Source organism: Canis aureus, chromosome 17 (genome assembly GCF_053574225.1).
Source record: "Canis aureus isolate CA01 chromosome 17, VMU_Caureus_v.1.0, whole genome shotgun sequence".
Classification (NCBI taxonomy): Eukaryota; Metazoa; Chordata; class Mammalia; order Carnivora; family Canidae; genus Canis; species Canis aureus.
Window position 1 is genome coordinate 51,230,675 of NC_135627.1, and position 21,593 is coordinate 51,252,267.

The following is a 21,593-nucleotide window of genomic DNA, read 5'->3' on the forward strand; positions in this document are numbered from 1 at the left end:
AGATTGGACAAAAATATCCATAATGTGAAGAGATATTTGAATCACTGGGACATACCACTAGGACTCATCTTTGAGAATAAGGTATCTTATTTGAGGGGCCAACGATCTAGTGCCCACTTTCATGGAAACTAACACAAAGTTCATAATTGACTCTCCCCATAGAACTAGACACCATTACAAAGATTTTGACCTGAAGCATTGTAGGAGTAAGACTGACTAGCATGATGTTGTGTGGGTGCAAGATTCTTGAAACAAAGTGCAGCCAAACAAAACCACATATTCATATGCTCCCAGCAAACAGCATCCTGGCCTATGAAAAATTTATTCGTATGCTTTCCACTTCTGAAATCCCTACATATGGGAAGTTTTCGTTAGTGCTTACAGTATGAAATTATTTTAGCATTACTAACCACAGAAGTCTTCTTTTTTGGTGTTTTAATCTTTTTGGCATTAATAGAAGCAGCTTAATAGGTGATTGAGAGGAAGAAATCTACAGCTGGAATTCCTGGGCTAAGATCTTAACTCTGACACTTGGGCAAGTTATTTAAACTCTGTGCCTCGGTCTCCTACTTCATTAGATTTCTTCTTACGGGGAATAAATAAGTCAGTAAGTGTAACGTATTTAAAATATGTAGAACCAGCTAAATAAGAAATGGTTGGGGGGGGAGGGAACCTGTTAACTCTGTTCAGCAGCACTCAGTATACTCCCTGCTATGAATGCACAGTTGGGACCACTTGTTTAGTTGTTTTGTTTTGTTTTTTTAATTCACTCAGGCATACAGAATTATGATGACTGTGAGGAAGAGCTTCAAAGTCGCAGGTCTGAACTTACCCTCTTACTTTGCAATCACTGAAAAAGATGCTTTCTTGAAGCCCCCTCTCTACTAATATCAGAATTGCTATCATTCAATTCACTGTCTCCTCTTGTGTTATCTTTCACACTAAATTCATCTGGATTTGAATGTGTACCGGGAGTGAAAAGGACAGAACCACTCTGTTTTCCATAAAAATGTACAAAACATCAAATATAGTGCTTAGAGAGAACGATACATACTCTGAAATTACCTTAAACTCACAGATTTATCCTCTCCACGCAGGGATGGGGCACGGAGAGGACCTGGGCCTGAATCCTATTTAAAAAGAGGGGTGAGAGCGGCAGTTAATATTTCACGCTCAGATATCAAAACTGACCGAGCAGGAACAACATCCCTCACCGGGAGAGCTTCGGGAAGACAGCATTTAAACCCGGAGCGACAGGAAGATGTTCCAACTGGACCCACAAGGAAGTTACCAGGGGCAGAAACAGACCCAGGCCTACATGACCATCGTGCCTCCTTCTGCCTTCATCTGTGAAGAAAATCTTCCTCTCAAATAAAAAATAAAATAAACAAGTCCTGAAAAATTAGTCCTTTGAAGTCCCAAACCCGGGCAGGCCCTGAATTTTCATAACGCCCTCAGCATGGAGATCTCCTAAATGAGGACACTAAGACTGCTAGCTAGGGTCGTCCACCTGGGCCTCCTGCAAGATCCCTCTCCTCTCCCTGAGCCAGGAGCAAAGAACGTGCCACCAACCCCGGACTGGGAAGTCTCCGCAGCCTTGCCCTCCTGGGCCTCCGCACAACTGGACAGGGGCAGTGTCTCCCTGAAGAACCGCAGTGGAAGCCTCAGAGTCGGCCTCCTGCGCTCTAGGACTTGGGCCAGCCTGGGCACTCCTTGCGCGGCATCTGCTCCAGCTGTGCTCGCGGGGCTTCTTCCTCCCAGTCCTCGCCTCGCCTTGGCTGGCACAAGTCAGGGTGGCAATGGCCACCAGAAGGCCGCAGCCGCTGCCCAAAACACCGATCAACACGCCAGGGTAGCCAAGCTGTGCCGCCCCAGCTCCCTGCACTGGGCGCCGCCCCCCTCCGCTCCCTGGTTCGCCGGCGACCTCGCCGAAGAGCGATCACTCTTCCGCCAGGTGGCGCTGAGGCCGTCGGCACCAGGAGCCAAGTGGCAGCGCGGGACGGAGCCGGCTGGTCTCCATCCCGCACCAGGACGACCGCCGTCGGCTGCCCAGTGGGCTGTGGGGACAGGCGGCGCTGGAGGGACAGCTCACCGGCTAGCACCCCGGGGCCGCAGTTAGCTCGGCGTCGGGGCCTTCGTCCGCAGGCGGGTCACCCAGTAGCCCAGCGGAGCGCCCTGGGGCAGAGGCAGCTGCGCTGAGCCACTGAAGACAGCGGCAGTGTGCGTGGTCGTCCCGGTCCTGCACAGCCGCCCGTCCAGCACGTTCAGCTCCAGCTGCAACTTGGCCCGTTCCTCGCGGTCAGAGCATCGCGGTGCGCGCCGCTGCCCCGCGGTGGGGTCCCCCGAGACTTAGCGGGATGCGGCGCCCCGGCGCGCGGCCCACTTCTGCCTCCAGCAGCCGGTAGGTGACCTGGCCGTGGCGGCCCAGGTCCGGGTCCCGCGCGGCCACCGTGGCCAGGTAGGCGCCGGGCGGGTTGTTCTCACGCACCGACACCTCGTAGACCGGCCGCGTGAAGAGCGGCGCGTTGTCGTTCTCGTCGCCCACGCGCACGGTGTAGGGCCGCACGGTGCGTAGCGGGGGCGCGCCGCGGTCCTCGGCCACCAGCGTCAGGTTGTACTCGGCGATGCGCTCGCGGTCCAGCGACGCCGCGGTCACCACCAGGTAGCTGCCCGCGTAGGCCGGCTGCAGCCGGAAGTGCTCGTGCCCGTAGAGGGCGCAGCGCACCTGCCCGTTGGCGCCCGAGTCCCTGTCCGAGGTGCTGACCAGCGCCACCAGGCTCTCGCGCGCCGCCCCCTCTGGCACCAGGGAGACGGCGCCCGCCTCCGGCGTCCCGGGCCCGGTGGGCGAGGTCGCGTCCGCACCCCCGAGAGCGGCGGCGGCGGCGGCGGCGGCCGCGGCGAAGGGAGAGGCGGCAGGTGCGCCCGGGGCGGCCAGCGGGGTGATGGTGATGTCCGGAGCGTTGTCGTTGACGTCGCGGATGCGCACGATGACCTTGCAGGTGGAGGCCCGGGGCCCGGGGCCGCGGTCCTGGGCGCGCACGTCCAGCTCGTAGGTGTCCTGGCGCTCGTAGTCCACGGGTCCTGCCAGGGTGAGGCGGCCGGAGCGCGGGTCCAGGCGGAAGAGGCGGCGCGCCTCGGGCGGGGTGCGGGCCCCGAAGGCGAACACCACGTCGCCGTTGGGGCCCTCGTCGGGGTCCGCCGCGTCCAGGTCGAGCAGCAGCGAGCCCACGGGCGCGTCCTCCGCCAGCTCCACTTCGGCCACGGCGCCCTGCGGGAAGGCCGGGCTGTGGTCGTTGGCGTCCAGCACCCGCACGCTGAGGGCGGCCGTGGCGGAGCGCGGCGGGCGGCCGCCGTCCTGGGCCACCAGCTCCAGGCTGTAGGCGGCCTGGCTCTCGCGGTCCAGCTCCTGCAGCAGCACCAGGTCCGCGCACTGGGCGCCGTCCGCGCGCGTCTGCAGTTCCACGCGGAAGGGGCTGTGAGGCTCGGCCAGGCGCACGCTCTGCAGTCCGTTGGCCCCCACGTCCTCGTCCACCGGCACCTCCAGGGGGATGCGCGTGCCCACGGCCGCGCCCTCCGACACCTCCACGGGGATCTGGGCCCGGGGGAAGCGCGGCGCGTGGTCGTTGATGTCCCTCACCTCCACCTCCACGTGCACCAGCCGGAACTGCTCCTGGGAGAAGCTGACCACGTCGAAGGCCAGCACGCACTGTGGCGCTTGGCCGCACAGCCGCTCGCGGTCCAGGCCCGCGTCCCCGACGGTCAGCTGCCCGTCGCCCTCGCGCACCCGGAGCAGCGAGCTGTTGAACTGCTTCATCAGGCGGAAGCTGGCGTCTCCGGACACTTTCATATGCAGGTCCTCGGCCAGGGTCCCGATGACCGTGCCGGGGGCGTCCTCCTCGAAGGTGCTGTATCGCACTGTCTTGCTCTGGGCCACCGAGAGCACCCAGCAGAGGCTGAAGAGCTGTAAAGGGAAAACTGTCACGGCACCTGGGGCTGGGAACTAACAGGACACAGCCAGAAGGCTGATATGGGTGCGGTGGGCTTCCTCCTCATAGGTGCGGAATTTGACAGTTTTGATGCAAGACTCGGACACCAGCTGCAGCCGCAGAACTAGCAAGAATTCCAGTCTGGTCCAGCATAAAGTGTCAGCGGAAAACCTGAGCTTCCAGCAAGCCATCTTTGTTCCTCAAAGAGAAAAAAGCCAACAGGAGGTTCTGCACTGATACTTGCAGCGCCTCATGCCCTCCTGAGTAGGCAGTCAGGAGATACTTGCCCTCCTAAATATATCTAATCACTAAACCCTCTCTGCTGTGTAATCGCTTTTCTGTGCTCCAGGCCTAAGCTTGCTTCTTCTGAACCCGATCACAGAGGTTACACAGAGAGGAATGTGCAAATAAGCATCCATCCGAGCCAGTCTGCAGAGTCTCTGGGTTTTGGGTCATGTTGTTCCCCTAAAAGAGCTCACAGAAGATCCTGGGGAGCTGAACAGTGGCCAGAGCAGTGCAGGGGGTCATGAATATCCCCATAGAAGTTTGCACTAGAAGGATGCATCCCACTTGCTTTTTTCCACTGTGCTTGAATTCCACTTTGATGGTAGGAACAGGGAATTTGCAGCCTCTGTATCACTTCCTAAACACATTTACATATTCCTCAGACAGAGATACAATTACTCTTCTCTACCATTTTTAAACCAACGCTTATATGCATCTTTTGCCACCCACAGTTACCCATCTATGTTGGGGTATCATTTCCTGTATTGAAAGATTCTAGGGGAACAGCTTCTCCAGAGTCAGGCAGTGTCTAATCAGGGAAGAACTGTTTTCCAAAGTAATCATTTCTAAATAGCTTTTCCGTAGCAAAGAAACCATTAATGATGAAATTCCAGCCCCTTCATCTCCTAAAAGGAGTCAGTAATTACTTGTATGTGAAGAATCGGTGTCAGTCAGGGAGGTTTGTCAACCACAAACCACTACAAGGGATAGTTAAGGGTAGGAAAAAGATTTAGGGAAATATACTGCAGTCAGTCTTGTTAGAATATTGCTATAGACCAATTATTTTTTAAAAGCTCTTGGCTGAAGAAAGCCATGGGTGGCCTGATAGGCTGAAGGCTAAAAAAAACATTAAACCATCTGTCTAAAGCACGATAAATACTCTTGTGTTAAGTTCTCTTTGTGTGAAATGTTCTAAATGCTAAAAGGTCCACATGTTAATGATGACATTGTTCCTCATGCCATGGAGTCATCATCAGTGCAGCATTCTTTAACCAGTCATCTTGAATAAAATCAGTGAACAGACTGAGTTATTAATATGCCCTGGCTATTCTTGGCTTCTCCATGATCTGTAATATTATTGATTCCTGCAGGGACATGTCAGTAAACGACTTTTTTTTTTTTCTTTCACTCTTAGGAGGGAGTTGCATCTATTTTAGCACCAGCATCTTTGAATCCAGTTCTGAAACTGAGCCACCTTTGATGAGATAATTAATTTGCAGGGGTTTTAATTTAGTGGAGCATTTAGCAAAATGAGTCTAATTATAAGTACCGATAACCCAATGTTGGAGAAGTCTGCAGTAGGAAGCATAAATTGATTTGGGTTGGGTTCTCTGAGATCCTAAAAGGAGAAAGTGCTTCATTTTGTTTACTTTAGGTTTGTTATTTTGTCTGATGAGGCATCAGTCTAAGGGAGACAACAACTCTACTTAACAGTTTAGCTGAACCAGATTCCTTTTAAGCCTGTACAGCATAAAACAGCATTCTTCCTTGGAAGTGGGTATCCCTAAAAAAGGACCTGGTTATTCAGCCTCTGGGTCTCAAGGAAAACAAGAGTATCTAACCCCACATCCAACTTCTTAATTCCTAGTTTCTCCTTAATCGAAGGATGAAAACGGACTCAGCCCATGTCTTTTAAAAGGCACATGCTTCCATACACATTAGCCAGGAGAGGGACCCATTTAACCATAGTCTGAGTCTCATTTCTTCCTCTTCTCCCTCCTCTAGAGCAATCCCTGCCAGGCTTGGCCTCTGCCAGTCTTCAGCATTACTATTGCTATTCATGACAAGCAAAACTGCTCAGCATACTGAAAATGAAGAATAGTCATGACTCTATCTACAGAACATCAAAAGATCCAGATAAAATATGAAAAAGGCAAGCAATCAAACACATTACCTCCACAATGCTAAACATCTGGACACTTATGTTTGGAAACATCTAGCTATGATGTTTAAATGCTTGATTGCATTTTTCCTCACTTTTCCTCCAGCTGTTTGGCAGCGAGTAGACCATCTACGATAAGGAATATGCTAGATGGTTAGTGATTCATTATTAACATTAGCATTGTTTCCCTAGTAAACAACCACCTTATTAAAACGCCGCTTTATGAATGAAGGACAGCTGGAGTTTCAGGAAAGAGACATTTTCTGAGGCAAAAATCAGTTCTGTGCCAGTAGAGTGACAAGCCGAATAATATAGAAACTGTATGATCTGTACCCCTAGGGATGTGTCGTCGGGAAGCTGTGTTTACAGCCCTGAGCTGCTGGTGCTCTCATGTTCCATTCTGTTGGCTCTGTTAGATAAAAATCTGTCTCAATATTAAAAGCATTGTGGCAGAAATTTGGTTTATGCTGCTTGTTTTCCCATTTGCCAGCATATTGCCAAACTATAAGTCCATTACATGTAGTTTTGATCTCTGTTGGCATCCAACATAAAGCAAAACAAACAAGGGGAGCAGAGGACTACCACCACCACAAGAAGACCAAACTGTGAATAAAGCAGCAATTTGGTCTTCTTGCTCAGTTTGGCTTTAAAAGGTGGCAGGCTTTTGGTAAATTCCCTACAGTTTACTTTTGTTTCTAAAACAAAAGTACCAAACATACTAGCATTTGCCTCAAAATGCCAGGAAACCAGATCTATAAAACAGCATTTGCATTCTATTCTAATCATTTCCAGAAAGGTTTTTTGTTTTGTTTTTTTTGTTTTGTTTTGTTTTGCTGAGCACTTAACCCCAGTGTGTCCCTTTATACATTAAAGCACACTGTACATAAACTAATTTTCATCATAAACACGGCGAAAAAATTGGTCCCCTAATTCAGAATAGTGTCTGTGCCTTTGCATATTTCCTCTTTCCTATTACATGAAACTAATAACATAGGTTGTGGGGGCGAGGGAGGAAATGAAACTTCAGGAAAGTCCCTAATGTGCAAATTTCCGTAGACCATGGTGTCCATGCATCCGAGTAAGCATCAACTTTCACAGGACCTTGAACTAATGTCCTGTCTTGGCCCGGAAACACTTTTTCTGCCACTTAGAACAAATTCATTCTATGTGATATACTGAGACCCATTTTCATTTCTCAACTGAACAAACATCCTATAGATGAATGAGCAAAATATTATCAAGTGCAATGTTGCTGTCTTCAAGGAGTTAAGTTCCAGAAATTGAAGCTAGTAAGACTGTTTGAAAGAAAACAAATCAACCTAACAGCCTTTTTTTCTTCTTAAAAATCATACCTTAAAAAAAAAACTAAAATTAATCTTCAGCCGTATGAGCCCCCAAAATGGAGAAATTGTTTTAAGTTATCACATAAGAAGCACTATTATCTCATTCCTGTTACTCCATTGTATAATCAATGTATTATTATGCCTTGACTGTGCAGTCGTTTATAAGAAAAGTTATCAGCAAATTGCTGGTCCTTTTTGTCAAATGATTTCAGGGGAAATAATTCAACCCTGAAATCAGCCAAAATACTGTCTACAAGCACTGTGTAGGAACAAATGATATTTTATCAACTATTTAAGTGCTTTAACCTAGGAAAAAATCAGAGGGAACTGTGATAGAGTATCAACACTAATCACAAATTCCCCTTAACATAAAACAAAGATTTAAATGATATAATCTTTACCTAGAAAAGTTTCCCATAGGATCATTATGTTAATAAAGATTATCATCAAAACCATATAATCTTAAGATACTATATGAAATTAGTCTTTAAACTGCTGATTTTATTAGTCTAGCTGTATGAAGGACATTAGATCAATGAATAATGAAAAATATCTTACCTTTTTTGTTTCAGGGATGCCTCAAACCCCAAGTGAGCCAGTGAAATTGACTTTGGTACTTGACTTCATCATTGGCTCAAGGTTAGACTTTGCATTCTTGCCACCCAATAGAGAGGATACCTGCTCCCCCCACCAGAGATTATAGCAAAGCAAGAGAAGAATAAAAGAATAAAGATTGAGAAGCAGGGGAGCCTGGGTGGCTTGGTGGTTGAGCGTCTGCCTTTGGCTCAGGTCGTGATCCTGGGGTCTTGTGATCAAGTCCTTCATCAGGCTCCCTGTGGAGAGCCTACCTCTCCCTCTGCCTATGTCTCTGCCTCTTTCTGTGTGTCTCTAATGAATAAATAAATAGAATCTTTTTTTAAAAATTGAGAAACAACTTTTTATCTTTGCCTTATTTTATCTTCATCTCTCTTTTTAGCTTATCCTCTCTATTCCTACTCTACACAGAAGCTCATGTCCCCCAGTAGTCAGAGCACTTTCAGGGCCTTTATCAACAAATATTTGATCAACTATTGGTGATACATTAAAGCTTACAGCCCTGTAGAAGAAAATACTTGAAAGGTAAGAAAAATAAATAAATAAAACCATCAATGTTCAGAGAAGGTCACAAGTGCTAAATGACATGGAGAAAGTTACATCAAGTGTAAAGAAGAAGTGATCTCCAACTTTCCAGGTGAAATCACAGGCAGCCAGAACTGCCAAGGACAAATAAAACCTGGGAATCATGTGAACAAGTTGTGAAGAAGGACAGGCAGAGGCCCAGAGCCTTTTACTAATAGACTAGTTGGTTAGAGTAGGTGATTTGAGGACACTAAGGGATGAGTTTGAATGGGTGATGTAGTTGAAAACCTTGATTCTAAGCTAAAGAGTTCAGATCATTTTTTGAAGGGGTAGAAATTCTTATTTTTATTAAATCTCAACTCTTGAATACATATGGAAGTATAACATACAGTGTCATATTAGTTTTAGGTATACAATGTAATGATTCAATAATTCTATATATTACTCAGTGCTCATCATGGTTAGTGAACTTTTAATATCCTTTATCTATTTTACCCATCCTCCCACCAAATTCCCTTCTGGTAACTACCAATTTGTTCTCTGTATTTAAGAGTCTAGTTTCCTTCCTTCCTTCCTTCCTTCCTTCCTTCCTTCCTTCCTTCCTTCCTTCCTTTCTTTCTTTTTTCTTTCTTTATTCTTTCTTGTTCATTTGCTTTGTTTCTTAAATTCCCCACATGAGTGAAATCATATGGTATTTGTCTTTCTCTGACTGGCATTTCACTTAGCCTTATACCCCCAGGTCCATCTATGTTGTTGCAAATGGCAAGATCTCGTCCTTTTCTATGGCTGAGTAATACTCCATTGTATATATATACCACTTCTTTATCCATTCATCTATCAATGGATATTTGGGTTGCTTCCATATCTTGGCTATTGGATTAAATGCTGCAATAAATATGAGGATGCATATATCTTTTTAAATTAGCGTTTTCATTTTCTTTTGTAAATACTTAGTAGTGGAATTACTGTATCATATGGTGATTCTATTTTTAATTTTTTCAAGGATTTTATTCATGAGAGATGCGGAGAGATAGGCAGAGACAGAGGCGGAGGGAGACACAGGCTCCCCATAGGGAGTCTGATTTGGAACTTGATCTCAGGACCCCAGAATAATGACCCAAGCCAAAGGCTGATGGCTCAACCACTGAGCCACCCAGGTGCCCCTATTTTTTATTTTCTGAGGAAACTCCATACTGTTTTCCACAGTGGCTGCACCAATTTACATTCCCATCCAATAGAGCACAAGGGTTCCTTTTTCTCCACATCTTCACCAACACTTGTTGTTTCCTGTGTTTTCTATTTTAGCCATTCTGACAGTCATGAGATGACATCTCACTGTGGTTTTGATTTGCATTTCCCTGATGATCAGTGATGTCAAGCATCTTTTCATACATCTATTGACCATTTGTATGCCTTCTTTAGAAAATCTCTACTCAGGTTCTCTGCCCATTTTTAATCAGATTATTTGGGAGTTTGGTGGGTTCTTTATATATTTTGGATAATTCACTTGAAAATATTTTCCCCATTCAGTGAGTTGCTTTGTTATTTTGTTAATTATATGCAAAACCTTTTTATTTTGGTATAGTTCCACTAGTCTAATTTTGCTTTTGTTTTCTTTGCCTGAGGAGACATGAGAGTTTAAACACTTTTAAGGCAGCAGTGAGAAAGCATTGAGGTTTGTGGAGCAAGGAGTTGGTGATGTATATTCCATTGTGATAAATAAGGTAGTCAATTGCCTTCCCTCAACATTGGTAAAATCCTCAAAATGGATTGTGTTTTAATTGAAGATTTAAACCATGATCCCACACAATGACTTACTTATCATAAATGTATGCCAAATAAATGATTGAGGCAGTGTGGTATATAACTCCTGCCCACCTCAAAATCCACCTGTAGCAGAATGAATTAAAGAAAGACTGGAAGCAAAGGAGAAGCCCAGTTACAGGGCCCCTGCAATCCAAGTACAAGATTTAAAGGCCTGAGCAATGAGTTGGAAGTATAGGGTGAAAACCTGAAGAACGTTGCAAAGGAAGTGGTAAGACTTCATGACAGATAAGCTCTAAGGGATGGAGAAGATATATAAAATAAATGATTCTAAAGTTATTGGATGGCTTAAAGAATGATCACACTTTCCCAGTGTCCCCAAATACAAAAGTACAATGCTCCCAATAGGATTTCCCCAAGTCTCCTGCTACCTGCCAGCTGAATGGACCAAACACAGAAAATTTTATCTCTACAGATCTCAATGTCATTAGGGAATAATGCCTACCTTGAGGGGTTTCTTTGAGATTTAAGTGAGAAAATGTGGGGAGAGCAAAAAAACCCAATGCCTACCACTTTGTGGATATTAAAAGACAACTGTGTCCTTTGTAATATGCCTTTGCCTATAATGTTGTGATTTATTTGTTCAAAGGCATACTTCCTACCTCCATTATGAGCCCTTCCAGGTATTAACCATATCTTTATCAAATGTATATCCCTGTTTCCAGTACATTGCTTACTATATGAAAGGAGCTCATTTGTATTTGTGGAATATTTTGAGGGTCTCACCACTATATGCCACTTCTGCATAATCTGAATTCTAAACTAGAAAACTTACTAAAGCTTAGTATATGGAACTCGTATATTATGTGAGACTTCTGCAATAAGAGACTCATTGAGTAATACGCAGGACAGGGTGCAGCCACGTAGAACAAAACTGGTTTCTTGAGTCCATTTCAAAACTGACATATCAGGACATATAAGTTATTTGTTGTTTCTTCCTGCTCAGTAGCCAATTCTCCTTTTTGAAATCACCTCTTTACCGAATCTGATCCATGTGAGAAAGTTTATGATAGATGCTCCAAACCTTGGTGCTAGGATGGCCACATGACCCAGGTTTAGCCAAACTAAAACAGTCCATCATCCCAGTGATTGCTTCAGGTAAGTACACTTTTCCCAACTCTGGCCAACCAGGGGCCATTGGGCATCAGGTCCCAGGATTATTTCTGTAATTACTTAGAAAGTGATATTTCTTTTTTCCATTAGAGTTGCTGAGCTCCTAAAAGATGTGAGCTGGGATATGAACCACCAGGTTGGGAGTGCTTGCCTGAATATAAAGCCAACATTTTTCAAAGAAAGGCTGTGATGACACTGAGCACTTAGATGCAACCTTGCCTGATCTCCAACTAAACTTTTCATTTAAATATAACAGCAAATGCTCCTTTTTATGTTCAAGATGATTAACAGTTGGATTTCTGTTACTTGTTCCATCAACAATTGTAACAAATTCCAAAATTGAGAAAGGAACTGTTAGCAACAAACTCTAAAAGTGTAATCAGCTGAAGTCCATGGAGACCTACCATATTAAGAGGTTAACCTACGTTCTTGTTATGTAGTTGCATAAGCACTGGTAAACTATTACTCATATTTTGCCATTCAGATCGTGTGTCTATTAAAGTTAGAGAATAGGATGTTGGGATTGGAAGGGCTTGGCTACATTTATAAGAAGAGGATTGTCTCCAACTAAACAGAGTCCCTCTTAGAGCAGAAACAGAAGAAATTATGTCACTAGATGGTCCTTTTCTGAGGCCAGTAATCTAAGAGGGCTGGAAGTTGGCAATCTTGGCAAGTATTGAGGATAGAGAAAACAAAATTGTCTCCACCAAACTAAAGTTAATGCAAAAAAGAAAATAAAATTTAAAAACCACAGGCAAAAGGTAATGAGGAAGATAATACTGAGATCTCACAGAGCCTTGAGCCCTCCTATACCTCCCAAACTCCCTCTAAGTCTAACTCCCTCAAACTCCCTCAAAGAATATCCAAGTAAAGAAAAATGACATTCTCCCCACAACAAAAAGCTATTTGGAGTATGCAACCTGGGAGCCCAGGGGCATTAACTAGCCATGACTCCCAACCTAAGAAATTGTCCTGAATGGCTTTGGTGAGGCCCAAGTGGAAGTCATTTAAGCTGAGGGTGAAGGGCATAAACAGAGTATCTAGAGCTGTTGCCAGGAGATGGAGATGCCTAGACAGTGAGTAATTTTGAGCACTGTTTCCAGCTTTGATTATGGAGTTGATCAGATGCAAATAAACACCAAACCCTTGCCCAGCAAACAAAGGACTGAAATTCCTGAACTCTTAATACAAAAAATGACTTTAGACCTTTGAAAAGCCCCTGAAATATATTCCGCATGCCCAGCTCAGATATGGTCACAAAGGACAAAGATTAAGAAAGATCCTCCCTAAAAGAAAAGAAAAGAAAGAAAAAGAAAAAGAAAGAAAGATCCTCCCTGTGACCGAAATCTGGGGAGGCCATCCTGGCAGATCTAAGAACCCACACCTCAGTGGAGGAAGGGAGTCTTTGCACCTTCTGGCCAACAGGATATGCTTATGTGATATGGGCAATGACCACTGTGTATGGTTTCCCCTTTTCCAGATGGGGTTTTTAATTACAATTCTTCATCATTTAGATGTATCGGGGGATGTCAAGGGTATCAGATGGTTGTCAGACCATGAGCAGTTATACTCAGCCCTAACTGGGAGCAACGCAAATCTTTCCAAGATCCTATATCAGTCTTTAAGCTTCCCTAAGGGAACTGATTAAGTCACCAACGGGTGGGAACAAAGAACATCCTAGTTAACAGGGCCCAACATGCAGGAACAGAAAGTTTGATTTATTTATCTTTCCCCTTTTCCCTCCTGCTCACCCACCCTGATAAACGCAGCCATCCCGATATGAAACGTCCAGCTGCACCTATCCCTCCCCTGTCCTTTGTCTCTCAGCGAGCTACTGGATGTCTTTGTTGACTCATTTTGTCTCTGTAACATTGCTGTCAGCCTGTGGCTGAAGATTCCATCAGTTGACTCACCCCCTACCCCTCCAAAATCTTCCTCCCTTCTTTTCATCCAAGGCAGACAAGGCCCCCCCTCATTCCTGAGAATTCTCCTCTTATCTGTTTCTCTTGTTCCTGGCTGCTTTATCTATTTCCCTTATTCGGGACAGCTGACAGCTTTACAAAATAGCTTCTGTCTCTCCCGGAAACCTCATCAAAGGAGCCTGGGGGAAGGGATTTGAGTGAGGTCCCTTGCAGACTGAGAGCAGAGAGCCCTACCAATGCAAAATACAGTGGGACAATACTTCATCTGCTTGCCCCATCTATTCCTGAAGGACAACATGGTGTAGACTTTTAAACCTCCGAGGTCAATTTAACCAACCAACCCTTCACAGAGAATGGGTACGGCTATAGAATTTTCAAGTGTTCCTGCTTGCCTTCAGGATTTATTCCATTGTCTTTTAATACAGTCCGTAAACTTAATACCTATTAATAATACATTTGTTTGGTAGTATGAAAATGAAAGGAAGTATATGAAAGAATTACATGTTACACAAAGGTTAAGTTCTAAATTTATCACAAAACTTAAATACTCTATAAATTTAAAGCAGCTATTAAATAAAAATTATCATTTCCTGATCAAAACATTTCATTATCCCCACTTACCTCTAGAACAATATAGAACTCTTAGACCCTCTGTGAATTCAGTCCTATCTTTCTCCTACTCAGAAGCTTGCACTCCACTGTTTATGCTACAGCTCAACCAGATATGAGATTTCTCTGGAACTGCTTTATTTATTCCCGCTGCCAAGCCTTTGCTCACTTTGTTCTCTGTGCCTACAGGGTGGTTCTTTCTGCCCGCACCATTGCAATGCTGTGCATTCTTTAAAGCAGCGCTTTTCATACATTACTGTGGCTGCAAATCACCTGAGGATCCTATAAAATGCAGATTTGGATCTGGTAGGTCTAGGGCAGGGCCTGAGATTCTGCACGATGCACCTCCAGGGCTGCTCTTTGAGAAGCAAGGCTTGAGAGCTTATTCAAAGGTTAGCTCTTGGGGGAAGCACCTTCTCACTGCCTCAGCTGTGATGCATCTCTCCCACTGCCTGCCTACCAAAACTGTGATTTCCCCATTTATTATTTTTTTATTTAAATATTTCATTTATTTATTCATGAGAGACACAGAAAGAGGCAGCGACATAGGTAGAGGGAAAAGCAGGCTCCATGCAGGGAGCCTGATGGGGGATTCAATCTCCAGGATCAGGCCCTGGGCTGAAGGCGGCGCTAAGCTGCTGAGCCACCCGGGCTGCCCTGTGTTTTTTTTTGTTTTTTGTTTGTTTGTTTGTTTTTAATACATGTAGCTGATTGAGAGTAGACTGGATAAGCCAGCATCACTGCAGTGTCTCCCTCAAAGGGAATATTTATAAGAGACACAGACCAGATATCATGGGCAACCACCTGGATACTGCGTAGAGTGGAGGCTAAGTGTGTGGGTGGATGTCTTGACTCCTGGCACCACCATATCCTAACCATCTGGCTCTGAACAACTCATCTAAACTCTCTAAGTCTCAGTTTTATTTTCTGTTATAAAATAATGATGATAAAACCACTTTGCCGGACCCTTCTAAGGTTTAAGTCAGGGAACAGATGTAAATGACATAGTGTTTATAAAGCACTAAGCCCTATGCCTGTTGCACTGTAAGTGTTCTATAATAATCGTGAGTTTTTATTCCTGGAGTGACAGTTCTTTAAAGTTTCCATGAAAATTCTAAGACAGGTTTTAGATTCCTTTAATCATTTTAGGGCTGCTCTTCAATACCTCTCCTATGGCTCCACTACTCTCTTTAACGCTGAATCGTAATCACAAATACAGTCTGTAAGGGTTAATAACCACCAATCTCTGTCTCCCTTCTGTATGTTAAAGCTAAGAATATGCCAATTCCAACTCTAGAAATTGATATAAAAGATTACTAAAATGTAGCCCATAAGGTTACCACAGCAACCGCTAGATGTCATCTTTAGAATGTCCCTCTGCTTCACATCTTACTTGAGTAGGAGCTACAATGTATATATTTTTTTTCACCCATCTACTAAATAATTGGTTCACATACAGTTTTAAAAAGTAATCATAACTGTTCATGCATCAATATAACAAGACATGCAACAGCAGCACTATTTTAAAATGCACTGTAAAAATACAAGACTTCCTCAATATTTAATTTCTATTTCTTTTATTTATGTTATTATATATAACCTTTTTCTTTGAAATTAGTGAATCTCACTTCAACTTGGTTTGTTTTAGGAAAAAAGATTATTTTATTTTGACAGCTATTCCTCTCTTATAACCAGTGTGATACATGCCCAATGTGAAAAACACAAGAAAACCTCACATTTAAAAAAAATCTGTAATTCTACTATTCAAATATAACAGCTGGCAACATTTTGTATTTATCATTATTATTGTGTTATATATTTATTTGAATATTATATATGTGTACATTTGCATATAATGTTTTCTCTGTATAGAGAGTTATGAAAGATATATGTGTGCACATAGAAAAACATCTATATATATAATGTATATACATATATATTTATGTAACAAAATGATATTTACAAATATTGTCTATATCCTGCTTTTGAATGTAGCCTATTCTTTTTCTCTTAGTCTTACATTGTGAAAATTATTTCATGTTAATAGAGTCTTGTATGATGTCATTTAAACAGTTGCTTGGTATTTTATCGTACATATATATCGTAATTTAACCATCCCTTTGCTGTTGAACATAGTGTTTGTTAGATTCAGTTTGGCAATTTGTAAAGAAAAATTTAAATGCAGTGCTTAAACTAAATTGGACTTTATTTTCTTTCATGCAAAATAAGTCTCAAGGCATGCATGAGGGTTCCCATATGGCCAGTACCCAGGCTCCTTCTGTCTTGCTATTCTGCAGTCTTTAGGTGTTGCCTCAAGTTCCAAAATGGTTCAGATACAACCATTGCACTCACAATCCCGTAAACCAAGGGAAATAGCCAAAGAATGGAGACTTCTTAGTCAGTGTTCACACACAACACTTCCAATGGCCATAAGTTAGCTATAAGGGAAGGCCAACGTATGTAATGCTTTACTAGGTGGCAATCTTCCCATCTACAAATCAGAGTTATTGCTAAGGAAGAAGAGATGTGACAATGGAAGGAAAAAAAAACAGTCTCTGATACAGCTCTTGAGCTTGTTTCCAATTTTTTTGCTGCTGTTAATAATGCTGTGATGAATATCCTTGCACATAAACACATACACACATCTAATTTCCTTGGGATAAATTCCCAAAAGGGTAATTGCTCAGTCCAAGGATATGCCAGATTTTAAGAGTTTTAACACCGGGGATCCCTGGGTGGTGCAGCGGTTTGGCGCCTGCCTTTGGCCCAGGGAGCGATCCTGGGGACCCGGGATCGAGTCCCACGTCGGGCTCCCGGTGCATGGAGCCTGCTTCTCCCTCGGCCTGTGTCTCTGCCTCTCTCTCTCTCTCTATGACTATCATAAATAAATAAAAATTGAAAAAAAAATATTTAAAAAAAAAAAAAGAGTTTTAACACCTATTGCCAAATTGTTCTCCAGAAATACTGTACCAATTTCTACTTTCATCAGCAATGTACGTTGGGGAAAGAAAATGCTTCATAAGATTCAATTTAACTATTCAAAGATTCCATACCTCCTGCGAGAAAGATAAAGATCCCCACATCTCTAGAAAGATATTGATTGGGAAACTTTCAGGGGGAAAAAACACACACACACCAACTCAGAACCAAGTAAAAAAGGCTTTTTTTCCTATCTAATAATATCAAAGAAAATGCAATATAAGGCCTAGCAACAGAAAGGACATTGTTAGCTTTGGTTATTGAATATATTTTAAAAGGGATGCATAAGAAGATAAACAACATAGTATAGTGGAAAGAGGATAGGATTTAGTGCCAAAAGAACTGAGTTTGAATCCCAGTCTCTACTTTGCTATGACTCTAGGTGAGCCATTTAACCTCTAAGCTCATTTTCTCTGTTATAAAAATGGGGCAATTAATGCCTCTCTCTCCAATCATAGTTGTATTTGAATCGAAATTTGCACTCTCCTTAAATTTTATGATACAATTCAGTATTTTATATCCTCCATAACTGAATGGAGATGAATAATAAATTATTTTTCGTCAATAAAAAGAAAATTGAACAAGACATTTCTCAAGGTTTCTTATTGTTTTTGCTATTGTGTTTTGTTTTTTTTCTTTAATCACTAAAGGGTTTCAATTTTTTTAAATTAATTTTATTAAAGCATCATTTAGATGCAATAAAATGCACTTGTTTTAAGTGTCCAGCTCAGTGAGTTTTGACAAGTGCAGACCCTATGAAATCACTTCAGTCAGAATGTGGAATATTTCCACCATCCCCAGAAGGTTCCCTCGTGTTACTTTGCTGTTACTTTGTTACCCTCCAGGCAACCCCTAACCTGATATTTATCACTGTTAGCTGTACCTATTCTTAAATGTCATATAAAAGGAATCATACAGTGTGTACTTATTTGTGTCAGTCTTCTTTAACGCAGTATATTTTTGAAATGCATCCCTGTTATTCCATGTATTTCTTTTTAGTCTGTTTTTTTTGTTTTTTTGTTTTTGTTTTTGTTTTTGTTTTTTTTGCTGAGTATTACTCTATTGTATGAATATACTACCCTTTGTTTTCATTCACCTATGTGGATCTTTGAGTTGTTTACAACATGGGACTCTTGTAAATAAAGCTACTGTGAACATCAGTATGCAAGTCTATGGTGGACACGATTTTATTTTGAAAGAATGTGGGCTAAATACCTACTAGAACAATTGCTAGAGTATATAGTAAGTGCAGGTCTAATTTTATATGAAACCGACAGACCATTTTCTATAATGGTTGTGTCACTTTGCATTTCACCAGCAGTGTGTGAGATTTCCTGTTGCTCCACATACTCACCTACATTTGCTATTCATAGTCTTTTTAAATTTTTGCATTCAGGTGTGTGTGAAGTGGTATCTCACTGTGGTTTTAATTTGCATTGCCCTGAAGAATAATGATGTTGAGCATCTTCTGGTATCCTAATTGGCAGTTTCCGTATTTTTCTGATGCAGTGTTTGTTCACATCTTATTCCTGTTTTAATGGATTTTCTTTCTTATTATTACGGTGTATATGTTCTTTATATGTTTTATTTTTAGAGTGTTATGTCTTCTTCCCATTTTTAATGGGTTGTTTGCATTCTTATTATTGAATTGTAAGAGTCCTTTGTATATTCTGATTATAAGTTCTTTGCCAGGAAAAAAAAAAAGTTCTTTGCCAGATATACATATGTGCATGAGTATTTTTTCCAGCCAATAGATTGCTTTTTATTTTTTTTTAATTTTTATTTATTTATGATAGTCTCACAGAGAGAGAGAGAGAGAGAGGCAGAGACACAGGCCGAGGGAGAAGCAGGCTCCATGCACCGGGAGCCCGACGTGGGATTCGATCCCGGGTCCCCAGGATCGCGCCCTGGGCCAATGGCAGGCGCCAAACCGCTGCGCCACCCAGGGATCCCGCTTTTTATTTTCTTAATGGTATATCCTGAAGAAGTTTTTAATTTTGGGGAAGTTCAATTATCATTTTTAAATTTGAGGATTAGTGCTTTTTGTGTCCTATTTAGGAAATGCTTATCCTAAGATTACACATATTTTTCCACCTATATTCTAGAAGTTTTATAGTTTATCTGTGACATTTAGATGTGTGATTTATTTTGAATTAATTTCTCTGTGGGTTATGGACCATGAACCAAAGTTTTTTTCTAATATGGATATCCAGTTGCTACATTACCATTTGTTGAAAAGCCTATCTCTTTCTTGTCACCTTTGTCAAAATGAATTGATGACATGTATGTGGATCTATTTAAGAAGCTTCTATTTTGTTTCATTGAGTATATTTACACTTTGGCTATTCCATATTGTCTTGATTGCTGTAGCATTTATAGAAGGTCATAAAAGCAGGTAGTCTATAATTCCCCCAATTTTGTATGTTTTTCAGAATTGTTTTTGCTATTCTTGTTTTACTATGCTTTTGCATTTCTGTGTAAATATTAGAATCAGCTTCTCAGTTTTTACAAAAATAACTTCTACAATTTTACAAAAATAACTTCTGCAAGGTGGTGAAAACAAACATTTTTGCCATATTCTTAGTCTTAGATAACATCATTCAGTGTTGCATCAGTAACTATGATATTTGTTACAGATATAGTTAATATGTTCATTATCAAAGTTGGAAACTTTCCTTCTATTCCTAATTTGCTGAGAGATTTCATATGTGGTTGTAAGAATTTCATCAAATGCTTTCTCTGTAGCTATTGCGATTATTTATTTCTCCTTTATTTTGTTGCGGTGATGGATTACGTAAATTAGTTTTTTTTTTATTTTTATTTATTTATGATAGTCACACAGAGAGAGAGAGAGAGACAGACAGACAGACAGAGAGGCAGAGACACAGGCAGAGGGAGAAGCAGGTTCCATGCACCGGGAGCCTGACGTGGGATTCGATCCCAGGTCTCCAGGATCGCGCCCTGGGCCAAAGGCAGGCGCCAAACCGCTGCGCCACCCAGGGATCCCCGTAAATTAGTTTTTAAATGTTAAACTATCCTTATATTTCTAGGATCAACTCTGCATGATCATGAGGTATTACTCTTTTTATAGCTATTGCTACATTTGATTTGCTGAAATTTTTATTTTTACACCCATGCTAATGAGGGACATTAGTTTATAATTTTTTCTTGTTATGCCTTTGATAAGGAAATTAATTATTGGCTAGTAAATTTAAACTTTTTAGTCTAGGTTTTAGGCTGTGGAAAGCCTTAGTTGTTCCTCATCACTCTAACTTAGTGGACTCGATTTCCAAACTCTGTCCTTCCTGAAGATCTTGGCAAAGCTTGGATTTTTAGGCTTTAACAGGGTTGGTCTGGAATAGGTCTCACTATAAGACGTGATCCTTTCTACTAAAATAGGACCTTTCTGGTGTCTCAGATAAATGCCTAGGATGCCAACAAGAACTCTCTCCTTAGGCTAGATCAGAACTCTAACACCTTCCAGTAGTGCTCAACTTCAGGTACCTCTGTTTTACTCTCAGGCCATAGTAAGCTTTGTGTGATCTTGCCCCAGAAGATGTGTCCCAGTCCTCACTGAAGAATTCATGAGAACTCCCATAAAGTCTTCTCACTCCTTCTCTCACCAACTAGCACACCAGCACAGCCCCCTCCTTCCCAGTGCCCTGTGTACAGTTTCCATTCACATGAGTAGCCCTGAACTCCTTCTCTGCCTCTTTAGGTCAACTGGACCACCACACTCTGCATGGACTCCAGCTTCCTGTACCTCAGTTGGAAACTTGGGCAGAGACCTGGATGAACATACGGAGAGAGTTTTCCTTCTGTGGGGGATTGTGCCACTTGTTCAATACTTGAAAATAGTTGCCTTGTGTATTTGTCCAGTTTTACAGTCATTTATGACAAAAAGCAGAAGCCTTCAGGGCCTTGTTTTATATGAACCCTTTAACTCATTGCTGCTAAGCGGGAAGATATCAGAAGCAGGACAAAAATAAAGTGGATTTTTTTATTGTCTCAAAGATGTGCTGAAGGCAAGATGGTTGCAGGCTATATATAGACATTTGGAAAATATCCTATTTCTCAGCCATTTTAAAATCTTATCTTCTCAGTTCTTTCTCAAGAACCCTTGCATTTTCATAATATTGCATGTAATTTCTTGATAGTAACCACCCACTGAGTCAACAAAAAAAGGCCAGGCCAACTGATCCTTATTGCATTCTGAAAGGGAAAAATTGTGACTGAGGGAAGTAAAGAGGAAAAATCTACCTGTGTGCTTCACTAAGAGGGAATGGGAGAAACTACCTACATTTTTCCTTAAACCCAATGTGCTTGACCAGATAGGTCAGAAGGAGGCTCTTGGCCCATGAGTTAACAAGGATCTATCTATAGGAACTAGACACAAATCCTTGATCCCAACTTCAAGAAAGAAAATAATGAAGGAGACCTCAACTCTCTTTCTTCCAACCAATGCCTCTCCTCTCCGCCTAACTTGGAGATTCCTTTCTTGTTGTATTAAATACCTATTGCTATGTGTTGA

At 42.4% G+C, this 21,593-nt stretch overlaps 1 long non-coding RNA gene and 1 pseudogene across 15 annotated transcripts in view; one reads left to right on the plus strand and one right to left on the minus strand.

Moving 5' to 3' along the window:
- Nucleotides 1-4,005, minus strand: part of LOC144287968 (protocadherin-8 pseudogene) — a 121,757-nt pseudogene extending 117,752 nt beyond the window's left edge. For all 14 annotated transcript variants that reach the window (XR_013355893.1, XR_013355895.1, XR_013355889.1 and 11 more), the window contains exon 1: nt 1,066-4,005. The product of XR_013355893.1 is annotated as a protocadherin-8 pseudogene, transcript variant X10 (transcript). The remainder of the gene's footprint in view (nt 1-1,065) is intronic.
- LOC144287971 (uncharacterized) overlaps nt 1,809-21,593 on the plus strand; it is a 111,710-nt gene continuing 91,925 nt past the window's right edge. The window contains exon 1 of the long non-coding RNA XR_013355901.1: nt 1,809-2,401. This is a non-coding gene — a long non-coding RNA (uncharacterized LOC144287971). The remainder of the gene's footprint in view (nt 2,402-21,593) is intronic.